The sequence below is a fragment of the Periplaneta americana genome, chromosome 14 (assembly GCF_040183065.1).
Source record: "Periplaneta americana isolate PAMFEO1 chromosome 14, P.americana_PAMFEO1_priV1, whole genome shotgun sequence".
Lineage (NCBI taxonomy): Eukaryota > Metazoa > Arthropoda > Insecta > Blattodea > Blattidae > Periplaneta > Periplaneta americana.
Window position 1 is genome coordinate 89,514,678 of NC_091130.1, and position 18,065 is coordinate 89,532,742.

The 18,065-nt window shown below is 34.5% G+C and overlaps 1 protein-coding gene across 1 annotated transcript in view; it reads left to right on the forward strand.

The window, feature by feature from the left end:
• LOC138713557 (uncharacterized) overlaps nucleotides 1–18,065 on the forward strand; it is a 49,598-nt gene that overhangs the window by 18,557 nt on the left and 12,976 nt on the right. The window lies entirely within an intron of this gene.

Below are 18,065 nucleotides of genomic sequence, written 5' to 3' on the forward strand. Positions count from 1 at the left end.
AAATAAAAAGAATTGTTAGCGGGGAAACCAACACTTGTTATTAATATATCGGCAAAAAAAGCTGAAAAGGAAAGGTGCGAGATCTTACACCAAACATTTTAAAAGTGCGTGGTACAGTGAATATCAGTGGCTGTGTGGTAGTTCTTATTTTGAAAAATTGTTTTGTTGGCCCTGTTTGTTAGTTGGAATAAAAAAAATCGGCATGGAACTCGGATGGATTTTGTGAAAACAGATGAAGTTTCTGTCAGTTTTTTTTAAGTTAAAGAAAGCGGTGAATTTTCAGGGCGGAAATATGTTAAGCTGTCAGAAGGTGAACTTTTTCAGAAGTACACACAATTATTTTTGAAATACGTGACGTCATTTTTATGCAAGTTAACACTAGATATCAAGACGTTGAAGAGCTCCGGTCAGGACGAAATTCAAACAGACGCTGTCGGTACGGAAAGTGACGTGCACGGTGTTCTGGGACAGGAAGGGCATTCTGCTCATTGACTTCCTTCCAAGAGGTGAAACAGTGAACGCTGACCGTTACTGTGAAACACTGCGAAAATTGCGACGTGCCATTCAAAACAAGAGGCGTGGAATGCTTACTGCAGGTGTTGTGCTCCTCCATGACAATGCTCGTCCACATACGGCTTGGCGCACAGCAGCTGTTTTGACGGAATTTGGCTGAGAGTTGTTTGATCATCCACCCTACAGTCCTGATCTTGCTTCCAGCGATTTTCACGTTTTCTTGCACCTCAAGAAATTCCTGTTCTCCGGTGAGCGTTTTGGCAACGACGAAGAGCTGAAGACGTCTGTCACACGCTGGTTCCATTCACAGGTGGCAGAGTTCTACGACAGAGGGATACAAAAGTTGATCCCACGATACGACAAGTGTCTCAATTCTGATGGTGGCTATGTTGAAAAATAGCTGAAACATTCCTGTACCTGTTTCCAATAAATGTTTTCCTGAAAGTATGTGTTCTTTTTTTTTTTTTTTTAAATAGGGAAACTTACTTTCTGGATGCGCCTCGTATTATTGTGTAAAAGAAACTACCCCGTTGTAGAGGGTAAATTTAGACGATTATCAACTTTTCTCCTAACATACTATTTTCATCAAATTTTACACAGTAGTTACAGGTAACATTTGTTTTGTATACAAACTCTCATTACATTTCATTACATTACATTACATTACATTACATTTGAAAAGGCGACTGGATTATCCAACAAATTTGATCCATTCTGAATTGAATGTTTTTAGAATTGACCAAATTTATGAATACTCTTTAATGAAATTCTATCATAAAAATAGAACGAAATTTGTAGCTCAGCCACATGCTCATAATACGAGACGAAATGAAATTCTTAAATTAGTTGAACCTAAATATTTCACATCTGCTGCTTTACTACACAGTACAAATTATGGTCCACGGCTATATAATTCGATAATAAAATTTCATCCAGAATTGACTACTTTAAGCAATGAAATTTTCAGATCCAGAATTAAAAAATTTATATGACAGACTTCCCTGTATATATATTATGTACCATGTATTGTAAAACAAGTTTATTTCTATCCTAAGTGTATTTTTCTATTTTATCTTGGTTACTATGTCAACATGACCTGCACTAATTATACTACTAATAATAATTTAATATTAATCCATCAATCTAAACATCGTCTCTTTTTTCACTCAGTTATTATTAGTATTATTATTTACTAATTTTATTACAATCTTTATGTGAGCTTTTTTCTTAAGTATTTTGTCTACAAAGTATGTGTATCTATGTAACGGAACTGTCCCCGAACACGAGCTTTGCTCTTTCGGGGTATTTTAATGTAACGTTTTTATGTATATGTTATTATTAAATAAATAAATAAATAAATAAAATAAATTTCTGTAAAAGAAACTACTCCATTATAGGAGGTGAATTTAGACCAAATTGTGAACTTTTCTCCTATGTAACAGATTTTCTTCAAACTATACAGTACAGTCGAACTTCGATATGTCAAAGTGCTTTGGGAAATGTATAGTGCTTCGAGTTACCGAAAATTCGAGATATAGAAAATTCGCCATAAATGCCCCAATTATCAACTGCACAAAAACAGTAGCCTAGTTTATGTAATTAACTGCTGCTACGTCATAATACTCATACTAGCACTACTGCTACTGTACAATTAACTTCGAATTGAATACATGAACTTTAGTATTTATTTTTGGTCAGTTTCTTATTAATAATCGTAATGTTTTCATGCACATTTTCTTTTTTCTTCAAATACACTGGACTATGACTTCTTATTACCATACCCACAGTTCTACTATTGCAGGTACTATGCCTAGAGTAACCAACATTTCCCTTAAGGTTTCAAATTGTACAGTAAAGCTTAAATAGCCTAGGTAAAAACAGTGCACTTATGATCTGTTATAGCTTTTTTTTTTTTTTCGAACATTGGAACTTCAAGATAGTCTATAGACTGGATAGCAACTTTTCAGGCTGACGATTTTATCTTTTTATTAACACAAATGAACTTCAACTGTAATTTTGAAAGAAAATTGCTCTAAAAAAATAAAGAATAATGTTGCAGGTTTGTACACCCCTCAGTAATGTTGCTAATCTCCTGGCTTTGTTACTATTAAAAATATAATTTTATTTTACAATTTTCATTCATGACTATCTGCAGCTGGCGTCTTGTTTTGTACGTCTGCAGGAGCCTCCGAGCCTCTTGGTTTGCACAGATGTTGAAAACCTATGGAAGGTAGTTTATAGAGATCTTAGGCTAGTGCGGGGGCAGGGGGGTTAGAGGCGTGGTCTACTGCTTTCCTCATTGGTACGGTTTGCCGCACTCCCTGGCCTGGATACCAACGTCAGTGCAGAAGAAACTAAATTCACTGGGAAAGTATCTGTTTCAACTAGTCATTTGTCTGAAGTAATAAGCATGAAAAATGTATTCATTCGGCTTGTGCAACGAACAGTCGCATATTTCGCATATTACTTTCTCAGTCTACATGCACACAAACGGCACAATACATAAAGGAGCTTGTATTTTGCTCTAAAGTTCTAAGAGTTGTCATTCTGACAATAAGTGCTGCTATCTCCCGACAGCCTACGAAATCTGCATTTGAATTTTATGAACGAAAATGTTGCACTTGGTACTTGGTAGCATTCTGTTGACGATTCTTTGCTCAAATGTCTTTCATGAGGGTAAATCGCAATATAGACAGCTCCGCCTACGACCCTTTCCACTTTTGGACTTTCTGTATAAATAGGTATGCTTGTATTTAGTCATTTTACTTATTAATTGCATATAAATTAGCTTTATATGTGTTCGCCCTCAGGTATTCACGGTTTTAAACTTTAAAGTAAAGTATGTTTAACTCCTCTTCGATATTCATTGTGCACCACCATATTTTCAAACTACCAGCCGCCACTGCATTGAAGTAAATTATTAACTCAGGAGAAGGCGCATACATATTATAACATAGGAGGCGCATGCTGTCAAAAAAGACTGCGCTATTGAGAATATGTCAACTTACTGATTTTTGCTTATTTTGTCTCGTGATATTATTTTTATTTTAAATTTTTTATAATACAACCTTGGAACATTTTATTACATTTTCGCATTACATTTTTTTCTGTTTCAAAAGTTAATTACAGTAAGCTTATTTAATTCTTTTTAATGCTATAATCTAAATTGCAGCAACACAATGGCTATACAAATGGGAAAAATATCATAGTGCTTTTATAAAAATAAAGTAACACAACAAGAAAAATTCTGCAGAAATGAATATTACATTATATGTAGAAAATATGAACTAATATGTTTTACATTTCACAATAAATCCATTGATTTATCAGTCATGACTGTCTTAGAAAACATCTTACATCGAATTGGTGTATTGGATTCTGCTAAATGTTTATTGTGCAATAAAGAAGATGCCATGGACATGGAACATCTAAAAATCTGTGAATCTCTGGAAAATTTTATGGTCCTTACATCTAAATATTGGGAAGCAAGAAGGAGAAGGACTTTACTGTTAAATATTGAGCATTATGCACACACACATTTCACAATAAATCCATTTTAATATTACGGAAGTAATTTTAATATAACTAATAAAGTTATACCAATAATATTCAATATTGTATGAATAATGCAGAATCGTTCTACATATAAAACGCAAAACAGAATAGTAAGCTGTTATTTATATATCGTGAGGATTGTCCAACAACACAGAAAGAACAAACACGTAATTATAAGTGCACACCTGTGAGTGTTGCAAGTACACAAAATGTCAACAATGCTCTAATTAAGGTATGATGGAGTGGGGAAGTCACACCATAACAATTTTGCGAGTTAAGTACAATGCATTTTCATTTTGTAACATGAGAGAGTACACGCGGTCAAAAACACCACACTATAAAAAGAACAAGCATCTGTTTGAAATAGATTATTTTAGATGCACAAATTGTTAGCAAGGCACTAATTAAGGACATGAAAGAGTGAGGAGATCAGAGGTTTCCTGCCATTAAAGTAGTGCAGATTTAAAACAAAGTGCGGTCTTTTCTCTGCTATGTGCCTTCTTCTGGTTAAAGATATGTGCATTTTATTAAATATATTTTTTCAGCTGAATGAAGTGACTACTCCATACCTGTGGAGTAATGGTCAGCGCGTCTGGCCACGAAACCAGGTGGCCCAGGTTCGAATCCCTGTTGGAACAAGTTACCTGGTTGAGGTTTTTTCCGGGGTTTTCCCTCAACCCAATACGAGCAAATGCTGGGTAACTTTCAGTTCTGGATCCCGGACTCATTTCACCGACATTATCACCTTCATTTCATTCAGATGCTAAATAACCTAGATGTTGATACAGCGTCGTAAAATAACCCAGTAAAATAAAATCAAAGTTTGGATATACTGATGTTTCTGCTACTTCCTAGTTTCAGCTCTGATCACATATGTAACAGATTGGCCATACCCATGTTAAAAACAGTAACATGTGGAAGAGAACAACCACAAGCATCACTAGAATCGTTGATTGAATGCTGCTGGGAAATTAAAATTACCTTGAGATATCGAAAATTTGAGGTATAGAAATTCGATTGTAGTTACAGGTAACAGTTTTATATACAAACTGTCGTTACATTTGTGTAAAAGAATCAATCGTTGATACAATCGATGATTGAGAACAACCTCTAGATGGAAGTACAGTTGCTCCATGCAATTGAAATGAGATTTATACGTGACTTCTTATGCAATAGTTAGATGGCAGCATTCTGAAACTGATAAAAGTGGTGCCCTCAAAGCCTATAATGCTGAGCAATCTGTTATATATGTAATCTGGGGTTTCAGCCAGTGTGCCTATATTAAGTTGAGTCTTTTTTCATTCTACTTATAATGAAGTATTATGTTACTGATTTAAACTTCAATCAGTTCTCTATTTTAATTAAGAAACCAATAGAGGTACACACTATTACAATAATTATTATTCTAATGATTTCATATGCTTATAATTTTTAAATACTGGAATGAAATAATTATTTTACCATAAAAAATACACATAAAATATGTAGCGGATGGGTGATTTTCTTTCTCTTAAATGTTCAAATCATCTTGATTTTATGAAACTTCCTATGTGGCAATGCACAACATAATTTTTCAGGAGGAATAAAAAATTAATTAAAAATCAATGGGCCTATATAAAAATATGAAGTAATTCGGTGGAAAACTTCGGTGAATATGGTGAACATAAATGACATCATCGAGGATCAGTGAAGACCTACTGATATTTAATGAATTTTTTCTTTCTCCTGAAAAATTATTTTCTGTACCGTTACATAGATGGTTTCATAAAATCAACAATAAAATACTTTGGTTTCGTTCACCCAGACTTATTAAATAGTTTGTGTATTTTGAAAACCTAAATTCCTCTTAAAAACAATTTCTCTTTATTCAATTGCGTAGCAAAGTAGCTTGTTGTCTGTGCCCTTGCATCTCTTCTCCCTTTCTGTCACCTGGCATGCTTCCCCTCATCCTCATTCACCTACAGTGCCCTCCATACTGCTGGGAAATTAAAATTACCTTGAGATATCGAAAATTTGAGGTATAGAAATTCGACTGTAGTTACAGGTAACATATTTGTTTTGTATACAAACTGTCATTACATTTGTGTAAAAGAAACTCCCTCTTTATAGGGAATGAATTTAGACAAGATTAATAATTTTTCTCCTATCGAACCGATTTTCATGGAACTTTGTACAGCAGTTATAAGTAGCATATTTGTTCTGTATACAAACTCATTACGTTTGTGTAAGAGAAACTGTCCCTTTACAGAGGGTGTAATTAGATAAAGTTAATAACTTGGCTCCTGTATAACAGATTTTCAGATATTAATGTATTGCTGTTTAATGATTTTATATATTAACAAAATGACAGTATTTCAGGGATATACGGTATTGGCAGCGAACATGGTGAAAAGTATGCTTTTTATCTTTTGTACCCCTTTTCGGAGTGGTTTCAGTCTTTTTTTTTTTTTTACATATGCTGCATCCCTGCACTCCTCAATGAGAGCTGACTTGCAAGACTCACTTCTTTTGATCTCTCCTTCATCAACGATTATACTAATCTACAGCTTTATTTTAAACTACCTTCCGAAAATTATTTTCTTGGTCTTCCAACAGATAATGCAGTAGGAGCATGCTCTGTAGTACTACGTGAATGTAATAATCTCTTGGGAAATTTATTTCTGAAATGAAATATTTCCAGTGTTTTAGCACAAACTTGTCACATTTTCAACCACATTCCTTCCAAAATATTTGAAAGTCAGATCTGCATTTTCGTAATTTTTCTTACAATAGTATCACTACATTCCTGTAGTATTTTCATTTGTTCTTCACATAATTACATAAATCTTTCACTGTAAACCTTTTCTTCTGGAAGAGTTCCATGAGTCACTATTGTAATTCGACTCCTGTTTGAGACATTGTGGTCTTCCAGAAATAAAAAGTAAAGAGTCATTCTGAATTTTATATAGTAGTAAATCATTGCATAAATTAAGTTCAGTTGTTTAATTTATTCGAAGTCTTTAAACTAGCATCCTAGTTTTTTTTTATTGGGGTTCTGGTCCATTTGTGTCAATTTGGTACGATACCGACCAACGTTTTCTTTTCGAATAAGGGAAGTACTGGTTGCAAGATTTTTTCCTGTTAATCACCTTGGAAGAAATGACAAATATCTTAAAAGGCGCAAGTGGCAAAGTGGCAATTTTTATAACCTGTCATAAACAGCTGTATTTCCTTTCCTGAATATTGAAGGATTTCTAAGTTTGAAAAATTCGCGAGATTAAAAATAAGTGGCTTGGTTACTGACATTTGCTACATAGTTGTTATTTAGTTAAATTTTAGAGTTTAGAGACGATCTGGATCTGTGCTTTTCGACAGAATCATGAAAATTATTCTCCTAATAATGTTTCCACTATAAAATATTTATTCGTGAAAAAAGGTTAGAAAAGTAAAATGACAAATTCCAGGAGAATATCTCACAGCCTGGTATACTGTAATTGATGCCAGGGCCGTGGCTGGTGGTTGAGAAATACTTCTATAGAGTGACAAGGTTAGAGGGTTTAGAGGGGCATTAGTTATCCCTTATACAAACCATTAGGTTAGCTTGGCTTAGGCCTAGTTCAGTTGCAAGGTTAGGGAGTTTGTCATCTTGATTTAGCTTGGCCCAAAGTTGAATGACAAAGTAAGGGAGTATATTACTCGTAGTTTGGTGATAGCTATCTCTTTCAGAAAACGTTAGGTTAGCTTATCTAACATTACTGTGGGATGGAATGTGTTGGGATAGATTATTCGATATACTTAGGTGTATGTACATTGGCAATATCTTTCAGGAATGTTACGAATCTGCAACTATCGCACATATCGTGTGTCAAATTGATTGAATTAAAGAAGGCACCCTTTCGGAAACTGACTTGATTCACATGAGGATTGGGACCATTTCTGATATACAGTACTATATGCTGTATATCCATTACTTACGTCTGACCTAGGAAATAATTTCATGAGAGCTGAACACTGGACAACTGTACGAATTTGCAATATGATGCAAGTCTTGCAACCACTTCAGTACATTTCTAGTACCCTGACACAATACCACTAACTATGATATGGACCAGTAATCCATCTTGAATCTTCCATAACTGCCACAACTCGTGCTGGCTGTTGCCATTTTATTGTATGCGATGTATGTTTGATTCTGGCTGTTGTTTGTAACTGTTATTTTCTGTTTCTACCAGTAGCTTAGCATGAGAAAAAATAGATCTTAGTGTTACAATAAACATGAAAGGGAGATTTTCGTATTTTATTAAATGAAGCTCTTTTAAATTAAAATTAAATAATGAAATCAGTAGCAGTGTTAAAATGATTATATTTTAAGACATTGTAAACCTCACCTAAATAGACTTATATATAAATCCATCCATCAGTTCTTCTTTATTGCGAATGCATCAATGTCCTTAATAAAGGCAGCATCGGAGGACAGCTCTCCCAGAAGTTTTTTTTCTATTGCTAAAATTCTTACGTTACACATGCGGTGATTCATCATTGAGTTTTTAAAATAGATTTCAACCCTCTTACGTGTACTTGTAGCTCTCTTACTACTTGCTGTGATAGCAGGATATATTGCAATCAAATGCAGTAGCTTAGTGACATCTTCATACACAGAGTCTAAGTCATTTACAATTAAATATTTCACTGAGTCTGGTGTTGATAAAGGCTTTTTCTCATCTGAATAAATAAGTTCGTCTAGATTAAAATAACCAGGGTAGACATTTATTAGTTTGAAATTTTCATTTTAGAGAATTCCTTATTCCTTCTTGTGTTCTGTGAATTTTTTTTTTATTCACTAATTCAACAAACTGAAGCTGTGGAAAATATTCAAACGTCGAATTGATTTGAAGCACTTAGCAATTGATATCATATGTCAAAGCTTTTAACCTATCCTTCTGAGGGTCACTGAATCTTACATTCTCACTGAATTGGATACTTAGGTTCTGTATATTTGCAATGATGAGTTATATTTCATTATGACAAGTATTTATATTAACTAATGACTGCAGAACTTTAAACACGGTGTCATTGTGAACAAAGCATGCCTCATAAACGCACAACAGGTAGACAGATATTCTCTTTCATGGCTTATAGTGTTGTAGTCCCAGTGATAATCTTTGTCGCCGATTATTACATTAGAAATGCAGTAGGCATACAACTCATTGAAATATTTAATTGCAGTTGTAATAGGCCTCAAGTGAAAGTTCCATATTGTAGTGCAGGCTTGCTGCAATATACCCATAAATCTCTTTTCAGTAACCAATACAGTGATCTTGGACGATTTTCTGAAAAACAATGAAATGTTGAACCATGTAAATCTCTAGATTCAAGTGGTATGCATTAGTGTCCTGCAATGTTCGAACATGAGAGAGGCAACCAAGATATTACAAACTTTGTCTTATTTCATATGAAAAACTAATTGGGAGATATGTGCAAAAATCTTTAAGGGTTAAAACCTAAAGGAGTGGGAGTGGGGGGATAGTGAATACTTTTATAACAAGGCGGAACAAACACAACAGGCCTCCTCCTGCAGAGCAAACATCAGCGAATATCGAACTTCACCATACTCGACAAACTTGAACTGAACATAGCGTCTGTAATGCACGACACTAGTATGTATAGCATTGTATGAAGATCACATGAGGGCAAAACTTCTTTACAAGATTTTGTAGGCCTATACTCCTTCGTTGGCCCGCCATTACGAAGCAACCATAGTAGGTTTGGTTTTGACTTTATTTTTATCTATATTCCATTCTTTCAAAATTATACTAATGACACTTGCCAAACCTGCAGCACTGTTATTATTTGAGACATCTTAAAATCCTAAAAACCTCTCTTCAATACAATCTTGAACACAGTACTGGAAAATTATGCTCAGTTGGCTCTTGCAATATATATCTAAGGTCTCATCGGCTTGAATTGAAACAAAAGAATTTTCTTGAACTTCTAACTTAATTTTGTCCTCAACAACAGAAGTTACCAAATAAGCACCTGCAGTGCGTGTAATTGCAGAAAAAGTTGCGGATAAAGTAGTGGGTAGGCCTACATGGAAACACGCTTTGATCCCTGTCGTTTCCATGTGAACATTAACAGATATATTAAGTTATAATAAAGTGAAGAATTGATTAAAAACAGGAAAAATCAGAAAATCTAATGAATCTAAACTGGACTGTATGAGACATAACAGCCTAAGACTATTTCATATTGCAACATGCAAATGTCTTGACTTTGCAAACTGCAAATGTGAAAAGTAGCGAAAAATACCAGAAGATACAGATATGTAGAAAAATGACGATTGGAAGTTTAGACAATGTAGTAACAAAAAAACTGCAAAAGAGAAAAGAAGATTCATGAAACATAAACGAAAAGACAAGCTGCCATCTATTTCTCCAGAGTGTGCAGAGTAGCTCATTGGGAGAAAATAATTCTTCGGATTTGGATTTTACTTGGAAATATCTGCTGGAAACTACATCAAGACCTGCAAAGTGAAAATGCACTTCGTAGATAAGAATTCCTCTGCCAGCAGTTTCTAAAATTACTTATAAAACAGGTGTATCTGTAAAAAAAAGTAGCAGCAATTGTCTCGGCAGTGTTAGAAGACCTTAAACTAGTGTCTAAAGAGAACGAAAGCAAATTAGTAGATAAAAAGCAAAATTCAATGAGAGATAAAGAAAAATCGTAGAATGAATTAGAAAGAAACACAATTTCCCCAGGGTATTCATTTCGATGGAAAGAAAGACAAATCATTGTTCATCATAAAAAAAAGGACTGCAAGTAATAGAGAAACCAAAATGGAAGAGCACTATATCCTAGTCGAAGAACCAGACAGTGCATATATCGGCCATGCTTCACTTTCTGAGTTACTTACTGCAAAAAAAAAAAAAATATATATATATATATTTTTTTTTTCTGCAATCATTGAAATGGTTTTTCCAACATGGACATTTCACAATTAATTGCTGTGAGATGTGACAGCACTAACACAAATGTAAGTTTAAGAAGTGGTGTAATATCTCTTTTAGAAAATCATGTTGGAAGACCTCTGCAGTGGTGTATTTGCCTCTTACATTTTATTAAATATTTTTCAAGAAATATTTGGGTGAACAACAAGGCCTTGTGGATTTTAGAAGGCTATCAGTAAATTGCTAGAAGATTGTGAAGATCACCCTGTTGTTAAATATGAAAGAATCTTGTCTGACATGTACCAGTGAATATGGAAGGACTTTCAACAGACCAAAAATATATGCTGCAAATATTTCATGCTGTAGTAAATGACAAGAGTCATCACTAGCAAACAAGAAACCTGGAAAAATAGGACATGCAAGATGGCTTGAAGAATTCTACGATTATATATCTCTACTGAGAATTCCTTAGAAAATATGAAAGTCCTAGTAGAGTTTGTAATAAGAGTTTACGTCTCTGTGTGGTTCAGCATAAAAACAAAGGCAAGGACAGAGCCAGGCACCTTTTTATGACAGTTCGTCTCTCTTGTTTCCTGGAAGGTGAACATAGAGCTGTTGTGGATAAAGTAATTGCAAGAACGCATTCTTTATGCATCCAGAAAATATTCTGCTTGCTATGCTAGTAGATGATGATATGATGTGAGGAAACTTTCGATATCTCTTGTTTTAGAAGAATGAAGAGCTTCGGCAAGGAGAAGTAATCCAAAGACTGTTCGCAAATTTCTAGTGCCAGAATTAAATTTCATGGCTAAGGAGTATATGGACTTGATTGGAACAAGTGCAGTGTCATGGAGCCACCAGTGATAGCTGATATAAAAACTGAGGATCTTCAGAAAATACTGAGTGATGTAAATTTACAACAAATTGATGTTCCTTGTTTCCTTTGCCACACACAGACCATGGAAAGACTGGTAAAAGTGGTCAGTGATGCTTCTTCTTCTGTATGTGACTATGATGCAGGAGATGCATATATTCAACTCCATGTTTCGTGCAAGGAAAGAATTCCTTAGTATGAAAAGAAAAGTGAGTATTTTTCAGCTAGACTGGAGTAACACTGATAACAGAAAGCAAGATAATGAATGAGTGGGTGGTAAGTAAGCAGCCTGTGGTAAGTTCTGGGTTGTTACAGCCTGAAAATATTATTAAGAGTTCTGTACAGTTACCCGGCTATTTAAGTAATATTAAAATTTTTAAAGTAACAGAAAATATATAAAAAAATATATATAATGAATAATACAGTCTGTAGCAAGCAAAGACCTGTGAAGTTATTTAAATATAGATTTAGACCAAATTTGGTAGAGACAATTTCGATACACCCTAATGGACACACAATGTTCAAGTCTAAATACGTCATATCTTACCCTAGGCTACTATCTCTCTTTATAATAATGAGTGTATAATATAAATCTTCAAACCAGACAATTTTGCACATAGAAAGAGTTACTTGTAAACAGGTGTAGTAAATGCTAATAATCACCAAACTAACTCGCGGGAAAAATATAAGAATGACGCATTTCCAGAAGAAAATATACGAGGAACGTCCAAAAAGTAAGTTTCCCGATGCTAGGATAAATCAAACAATGGTGGAAAAATTACAAACACAATGTATTTGTACTCTACAACATCTTTTCATTTCTCGACATAGTTCCCACGTTTCTCCAGGCACTAATGAAAATACCAATTTTTGTATGTCTTGTGCATACCACTCTGCTCCCATATTTCTTATCCAGCTTCCACCGCCGCCTTAAACTCGTCACTCTGAAATCTGTGGCCTCCTAAGTGTGTTTTGAGGTGGGGGAAAAGATGGAAGTTACTAGGTGCTACATCGGGAGAGTATGGAGGATGCCCAAAGATTTCACATCTGAACTTCTGCAGAAGTTCCAGTGTCACACGTGCAGTCTGAGGCCTTTCATTGTCATATAACAACAACATCACCTTGCAAATCAACATTCCTTCCGTTTGTTCTTTACTGCCATACAAAGCTCCTCCACCCATGTTCGAGGTAATCAATGAGGATAACACCCTGGGCATCCCAGAAAACAGTGGCCATCGCTTTTCCGGCCGATGCTGTGACCTTCGCTTTCTTTGGCGTACTCTCTCCCTTTCGTTGCCACACCATGCTCTGATGTTTGGTTTCCGGAGTGCTATGGGGAATCCAGGTTTCATCGCTGGATACAATTCTCGAAAACAAGGCATCCCCTTCTCTTTCGAACAGTTGCAACAATACACGAGCAACTTCCATGTGTTGTTCTTTGTGAACATCAGTAAGGAGCCAAGGCATCCACCTTCCACACACTTTTGACATCTGCAATTCATCTTGGATGAGTGTTGCTAGTAAACTGCGTTGGAGGAAGCGATTTCAAAATGTCGTTGAGAGTCAAATGGTTGTCCGCCTCGATGACGTCGCAAATGGCTGCAACCACTTCTGCTGCACGCAGAGTTGATGAATGCCCACTTCTCTCCTCATTGTGCATGGTTTGTTGCCCTGCAAGGAATTACTGACACCACTTAACATTATCCCCATATACTCAGCACAACTCCCAATGAACATTGACAGCTGAATGATTCCGTGCAGTCAAAAAACGAATAACACTTCGCACTTCACAACTGCAGTGGGACAGGAGAGGTAGCTTAATGTTAACGGCCCAGAAGCTAGCAAACAACTAATTGGCCGGCAGAAACATTCAGGGCAGCCACTACATCTGTACAAAAGTTCTCCTGCTGCTGCAGGCTTGCCCCTTGTCCCTAATCAGAGGGATAAAATAGGGAAATTTACTTTTTGGACGACCCTCGTATTAATGCTGTGAAAGTCACTTAATGTACTTCAAGAAAATATGGACGTTTCAAACAAAATGATGATTTTAAAATTCAGTGCCTTTGTCCTCGATTTGATGGAATGACCCCTACAAGTCTTATGGTTCAGGTATGTCACTCATTTTTATACACTACATTCACAAAGATATCCAACCACAAACACTCCAACAAACTTGTTTGCACAACCACACTTCGGGCTATTTGTATGCTAGCATTGAGGTAATGAATTAGTTGGGCATTTGAGAGAGTTGCATGTAAGGGCATGTACGTCATCCTTCAGTGTCAGGAAGATGGGGAAATGCTAGACCTTCTTGTGTTTCGAACAACAACATGGATGTGTGTAACTTGTATCATGTGGTGTAGGTGACTATACCTAGGCCATTGTAACCTTGCACCTGGCAGCTTAGGAACATTGCCACTTGACCACTTACTACACAACAGCTGACAACTTACACATAATTTGTTATTCTGCTCCATTAATTCAAATGGTAATTATTATGTAATTCCGTACTTTATTGCTATTCTCTTAGAGAGGCCTAAAGTTTTTGATGTCTGCTGTATTAAATTTTCTGCAGGAATGGATTATTGCCCATATAAAGTATACGGACAAATTCCTTCTACTCGTAAAATTGACCAATCATTTGCACCAAATCTGAAGCATGACTATTTACGCAAGGTTTCTCACTACATGAGTTACTATTTTTTTAACGTCATCTTTTTTTTTTTTTTGCGACATTTCACAGCAACACTACAATTATATTTATATCTTATAACACTAACACAAATTACACACGTGATAGTAACACTATGTAACATAAGCAAACTGACAACATAGCCTCGCTCTGTGTGGTAGCATGAGCAGCTATAGAAAATACTAACTTCTGATTGGTTCAGAAGGCTACTGCACAGCATTCTTCAATTTTTTCATAGGAAGGGTTGCCAACCCAAACAACAACTATCAAGTGCAAGGTTACATTGGTCTGGGTATAATTGATATTGCTTGCCAGCACTACGATCTGTAAAAGCTATTGTAAGCATTAAAAACAGAAATACAAAACAAACATGGAACAAGGAACGTCCAAACATTCCTTGACCCAGCCCCTGCTCTCTACTTATTTCACTATTGGAACATGTCATTGTAAACTCATAATGTAAGACAAGCAATGAAGTATATTTTATTATTTCTTCAGCTGCCTTAATAACTCTGTGGCTAAAAATATTGGAGTATGGACAGTGTTGCTGGTTCGAATTCTTTCTACCACTTTCAGTGGTAAATATATTTACGCTGTAACTATAAGATTGTTTATTTTAATGTAGAATGTAACAGTTGACAGAGATAAGATGAGACAAGAAGACAGATAAAACAGAGAAGAAAAAAAGAGAAAGACGTTGAGGGAGATTAGAGGGAAAAGGGAAGAGAGGTATAATGGAGAAGGGAAGAAGAGAGGGATGATTCTGATAGCCATCTTTTAACTAAACTTTAAATTTATTTTTGTCATAGGCTCTGTATGTGCAACTGCGTTCACACTCCAAGTTACACTGTAATGGATTCTAGACTTTTTACCAGAAGCTTAAGTCAAGATTGGTATATTTATGTCATTTTTTTTTGTCCAGCTTCTGTTCAATGATTTAGAAGTTCAACATTGAATGGTAGCAAGTTGAAGTTGTGTTAGATTGGGTTAGTTTCATCTAATGTAATCTTATATAATCCAAGAAGACATTTAATTTTATACATAACCTATATTTTAGACATTTGACGTTTGCAAGATATCTTGTACAGATTATGTTCTTCTTCTTCTTCTTCTTCTTCTTCTTCTTCTTCATGCATTAAGCCCTACAAAGGCTTGTTGCGCGCTCCAAATTATTAGTTCATTGGTCTTTCCATCGTTTTTTTGGTCTTCCTATGTTTCGTTTCCCTTCTGGTATATAATTTAATATTTTCTTTGGGTATCTTCTCTCATCCATTCTGTCTACGTGATCTAGCCATTTTTGTCTATGATGGTCTATTCCTTCATTTAGGCTAAAAATCTGTAATTGATTTCTTATGTCTTCATTTCTGATTCTGTCCCTTTTAGTGACTCCCAGAACTGATCTTAAAAACCTCATTTCTGCTGCCTGTAGTCTACTTTTATCTCTACTTGTCATTGTCCAAGTTTCACTACTATATAGAGCTGCAGGAACTGCCATAGTTTTATAAAATTTTATCATCGTATCTTTTCTTACTTTATTTTTTAAAGTTCTTTTAATTGTTCCGCATATTTTTTAAAACATTTCAACTTTATTTCCAGTATCTACCTCTTTAATACATGATATTGATGATCCTAAAAATTTAAATGTATTTACTTGTTCAATTACATTATTGTCTAATACAAGTTTACATCTTAGCGGATGAGTTCCTTGAAATGCCATAGCTTTGGTTTTATTTTTTGATATATCAAAATTGTAATTAATAATTATTTTACGGAGTTCAAATAATGCTCTTTGTAGTGTGTCTTCATTGTCAGAAATTATTACTTGGTCATCTGCATATAGGAGTGTCATTATAAAATTCTTCCTATTATAATCAGAGGATATATTTAAAATGTTCAGCCGCTGTCTCCATTCTCGGATTGCGTTGTCTAGGTATAAATTAAATAAAGTGGGTGATGTACAGCACCCTTGTCTTAGTCCGGTGTTAATACTTGTTGTTTTAAAATTTCCACCTCTTTCTTTTACACATATAGTTGTACCTTTGTATATTTCTTTAAATGTTTCAGTAATATGATTTGGTATACCTCTGTTAACCATTATTTCCCATAATTTTTTTCTTTTCACTTTATCAAAGGCTTTTATGAAATCTATGAATATAATATATGTTAGACAATTAAATTCTCTCCTTTTTTCTATTATTTGTTTTATAGTGAAAATGTTATCAGTGCATGACCTTCCTATTCGGAAACCTGTTTGTTCTTCTAATAAAATTGTTTCAATAATGTTGCGAAGCCTTTGGTTTAGAATTTTTGTATATAGCTTGTAAACACTATTTAACAAGCTAATCCCTCTGTAGTTTTCCGGTTTAGTTTTATCACCTTTTTTAAATATTGGTACAATTAATGAAGTTTTCCATTCTTCTGGTATTTTCTTTTGTTGCCAGCATTGTTTTGAAATGTTTAGCAATCTAAACTTCATTCCATCAGGTATATATTTCAATAGTTCTGTATTTATTCCATCCTGTCCCGGAGCTTTCTTATTTTTAGAGTTCTTTATAGCTTGTTCTAATTCCCAAAATTCTAAATTATCTATTTCAGTTTTGACTCTTATCTCAGGTGTGTCTAATTCTATTTCTTCTTCATATTCATTAGTCCATAAATTTTTACAATATTCAAGCCATAAGTTGTAGTCTAATATTTGTAGATTTGCTATATCTTTTTCATCTTTGTTCAAATGTTTCATTATTTTATAGGCCGTTCTTTGTCTTCCGTGTATATCATTTTCTATATTAGAGATATATTTATCCCAGCTTACATTGTGGGCTTCTCTAATAATTTTTTTTTGTATCTTTGCAACAGTTTTTATACAATTCCAAAGCTTGAGGTGTTTTATTTGATAGCCAGGTTAAATATAATAATTTTTTCTTCTTTATTATATTTTCTAATTGTTCATTCCATATGTATAATCCCTTTTTCTTTCTTCGTAATTTCCTTTTCCCTAATACTTCAAAAGCAGCTTTTTCTATTATTTCTTGAAACTTTGACCATTCCAGTTCTATGTGTTCGCTAACAGCATTTTGATCCATATATAATTCTATTCTAGATTTATAAAGTGTTCTTATTGATTCCTCGTTTAGTAAATTGGTTTTCCATCTTGTATCTTCTATTTGATTTCTTGTACGATTTAATTTGTACCATCTTGTTTTAAGGTCCACCTTTCCTCTCACAAGGAAGTGATCAGTGCTAATATCACAGCTTCGTAGAACTCTTACATCTCTGAACAGTTTGGATAGTTTTTCGTTCGCAATAAAATAGTCAATAATAGATCTTAATCCTCTTGCAGACCATGTATATTTATGTATCTCTTTGTGTTTAAAGAATGTATTTTCTATTCTCATTTTATTGAAACTTACAAAGTCTCTTAACATTTTCCCATTCTGATTTAGTGTTGGTTCTCCATTTATTCCTATAATATCTTTAACAGGTGTATTTCCTATTCTTGCATTCA